At 45.7% G+C, this 3,844-nt stretch overlaps 1 long non-coding RNA gene across 1 annotated transcript; it reads right to left on the reverse strand.

Annotated features, from left to right (window-relative positions):
* Positions 1-2,252: 2,252 nt before the first annotated feature.
* On the reverse strand, positions 2,253-3,534 carry LOC143988416 (uncharacterized). Its single transcript, XR_013276847.1, has 4 exons — positions 3,391-3,534; positions 3,195-3,287; positions 2,990-3,068; positions 2,253-2,697 (listed from the first exon to the last, which is right to left on the reverse strand). It is a non-coding gene; the product is annotated as an uncharacterized LOC143988416 (long non-coding RNA).
* Between the last annotated feature and the right edge of the window lie 310 nt (positions 3,535-3,844).

Raw genomic sequence — 3,844 nt, forward strand, 5'->3', positions numbered from 1 at the left:
GCATGGGTTCTTCTGCCAGGATGGTCACACCCTCAAAAGAAGTCTAAGAGGACTCCTGCAGGATGCAACCTGAGCAGACATGCCAGCGGTAATACACATGTGCTCATAGGCCAATATACTTTGGCTCCTAAACAGAAGTCCTTTTTTTTTTCAAAGGGAAATGGACAGGGACAGCACACTCTAGTGTCCATGACTCTTCCTTGTCAGGCACCCGGAGTTGCAGCCCTGTATAGACAGTCAATGGGAAAACCCACCCTAACCCAGCTGCCTTGGTGTGTTTCAAACATATCTGTGACTACCTCTGCTGTAGTCCTGCTTACAGATAATACCGTGGGTCTGGCAATCTCTTGCAAGTGTCTCCTTCCCCTCTCACAGATATTGAATAGCTTCGGGTATGTTGCCCAGCCTTGAGAACCAAGACTCTGTCCTTATAAATGGCCCTCCCGAGCTTTCACTCCTTATGAATGTCTTTGAACCGAACCCAGACCTCACCATCGGGTGTCCTTTGAGGCTTTGGAACATGAAGATAGTCCCAGACTAGATCATTCTCCCATTGTTCCCTGGAGGTTTCAACTGTTTCCATAACATGGTCCGGAACCTACGGGCAATCCAGGCCCCACTCTTGTGCAACTCTCCTCTGCACATCCCTCTGGAACCAGGACAACCTTGGCAAATCCTTTTGGCTTTCCCCGTCCAGGCAGAACACACGAGTCAGTGGCTCTACTAGCCCGTTGCTGGTAGGTAGATGCTCTGGGAGAAAGAGCTTTTGGTGGTTTGGATGAAAGTCTAATGGGGGGTACTGGGGGTTTTGGGAAGATTGATATACTCTCCGGAACTCTGGTAGAAGCTCCTTCAGGAGGTGGAACTTTCCAAAAACCATTCTTCCTCCCCGCTGGAATCAAATTCTTCTGGGGATGACCACTCAAACAGATTGTCTAAGGACCCGTACTTTTCCAGTACCTGCGGTGACCCCAAGTCCACAGCCCGTCCCTTGGTTACCCTGTCTGGCTCACCCGAGGGATCCCCCTCCTGCAACTGCAGCTCCTTCCGAACAGGCTTAGCTAGGGGTTTACTTTCAGCCGCCTCCTCAGGGGTTTCTTTCAGAGACTGCCCACCAAACCTGACAGTCCCTGGGTCCCTGGCCAGGCCACAAGCTTCCCCAACAGGTCCTACCTGATCCTCCGGTATTTCAAACTCCTCTGAATCAGACGGGAGCTCCTCCACTGCTGAAGTAGGCAACGCACGACCCTATCTAGCCCTCTGGGTCACCTGTGCTTGCGGCAAAGTCCGGTTGTAAGACTGGTGAAGTAGTATCTGACCTCCTGCTGAGCCGTTCCCAGATGCAGTGGCAGTTGGTGAAGTTTTAGGATGGGGGGGCACCAGACCCCTTTTGGGTTGGTCCCTCACACTTCTCATAAGCCACACCCCTTATAGAATCCACCCACTCTGTCCCTTGTATTCCACTTGCTTCCACTCAATGTCAGGAGTATACAGCTAAGCATCACAGGACAGCGTATATAGCCCCAGGCATCACAGATCATGGTATATAGCGCAGCCTTACAGAGCGGCGTAAACAAACTGAAAAATTACACTGTTAAGTAATGAAGGACTCAAAATAAGCATTTATCAGGTGATTATGTGTCATTACTGCTAGATAAACTATAGAAAATGTTAATGTTTAATTCAACTGTTAATGCAATAAATGTACCACAAATTAGTATTTTTTTAAAAAAACAGTAAACAAACTTTATTGTACAACAAACTACAACCAAAAAACTCTGGCATATAGCATTTCTCGCAATGCCTGGTATATAACATTTGTCACAAGCCTAGCATATAGCATTTCTCAAAAAGCCTGGCATATAGCATTCTCATTGGTTTCTACTTCTGCTTGAGAAGTATCTGTAAGGTGAACTTACACAGCTGCCCCTCCCTAGAACCCCCCCCCCAGTCCCGCTGACCTGGACTGCTACAATCTCTGGTTCTAAGCCCCAGTATGTCCGCACCAGGTGTACAGGGCTTACAAATACTCTCTCCATCCTCACCTCTTTTGCATAGCTGGGAGGATGGGCTTTGTGGCTGCTGATTGTTAGGTGCTCATGTGACGGCACTGACCAATTAGAATGCCAAAACATCTCCCTGATGAGGGACATTTTGGACAATCAACTCAGAGGCTTTAAAATCCCTGGGTTCCTGACGCAGATATACTGTGGCAGAGATTGCGGCGGTCCAGGTCAGTGGGACGGGGGGGGGGGGGGGGGGGGCGCGCGAGGAGGGGGACCTGTGTAAGTTCAACTTACTGTCAAAAACCATGAACCAGACGGAGACAGAAGTACAATTAAGATTTTAGAGAAGGATGAATGGGGACTTTAAAGGCACTAAGTACAATCAAGAGTATAGGAAATAATTTTTTTTATATAAATTTATTCAAAAATTTAAAAAAACATACAAAGGTTGAAAAGTTAAAAGCTTAACACAGACAAATTATATCCACACATATATGGGTCTACGTCAGCATTTACATTACAATTCAATATAGTGCAATTCAAAATATATGCAGTGGCTCTTATCAACCAAATACAATGTAACTTAACATATATAGTCACTATAGTGATGAGCTGGTGTAGCATCCCAAAAGTATGGCCGACATGTTTCGCGTTTTTGAAAACGCTTCTTATGGGGCGCAATAGGAACACTCTTAAAAAAATTAAAGAGAAATAGAATGCATGGATTAGATATACATTTCCAAAATGTTACAAAACACAAATCATTACATAGATCTAGTTAAAACACATGAAAAAACAAGGTGCAAATAGTTAGAACAAGGATGCCTATCACAAAGGAGTCATGCGGGCATAGAGCCCATATGTGTCAGTCATATATGAGGACATTGTGGGGGCATGCATACTATTGTATATAAATAAAGTTTTTAATATCGTTAGAGGTAATGGCATACTATATGTATATGTGAAATATTAGGATGTCCTACCCCAAATCTCTCTGAAGATGGCGCTGGTGGTTCAAAGACAGGTTGTATCTATATAGTAAGATGTTTCATGTGTATGATGCTGAGGATAGATATAATATTGGGTGAATAATGGCATCTATCAGATATATATATATATATATCAAAAAACATATCACACCTACTATATAAGATGTTGCTAAGGATATAAATTCATGTGATCGCTCACCAAAATCAGGAGGTTACCCCAAGAGGACCAAAGAGATAAGGAGTACACTGATGTCTTTTGTATGCAGCAGGTGAACCCGCATAGACAAGGTATCTATAGGTTCAAATATATAGAACAATATAAGTATATCTCGAGGGGGGAAAAGAGGGGAAGGTAAAGCTAGTAATAGTGTGTATATGGATAAAAAAGCTCCTACCTTCTGTGTGTAGTGGCGTATGCTGTCCACCACACAAGGTTGTTATCCACAGGGTGTAAAAGACATCTCTGAGAGACGCTGACATTGTGTCTCTCTAAAAGAGATGCATACCCCGCCCACCGCCGCATGGTCGGCAATCAGCCAATCAGTGACGTGCGGTGGGCCGGCCGATATCCTCGAGCGTTCGCCATCTCACAACGCTGCCCAGTCCCCACAGCGCCTGCGCTAAACATAGGCATACATAGGGGATGGGACGCAGAGATAGGCGGCGCCCGGGGGAGGAGTCAGATATGCTGGTCAGAAGATGTAAATTCGGCCAGCACAGAGACTCCTAATGCGCCGATGTAGTGTCACAGTTTGATGCCTATCACAGGATGGTGCGGAAGTGACGTTGTTGCGTACTGCGCATGCGCGATGCGCTCCAAACGCTCGCGCCGTGCGTTCCAACATAGTT

Source organism: Lithobates pipiens, unplaced genomic scaffold (assembly GCF_037356315.1).
Source record: "Lithobates pipiens isolate NorthernLeopardFrog02 unplaced genomic scaffold, aLitPip1_a1.2 Scaffold_1, whole genome shotgun sequence".
Taxonomy (NCBI): Eukaryota; Metazoa; Chordata; class Amphibia; order Anura; family Ranidae; genus Lithobates; species Lithobates pipiens.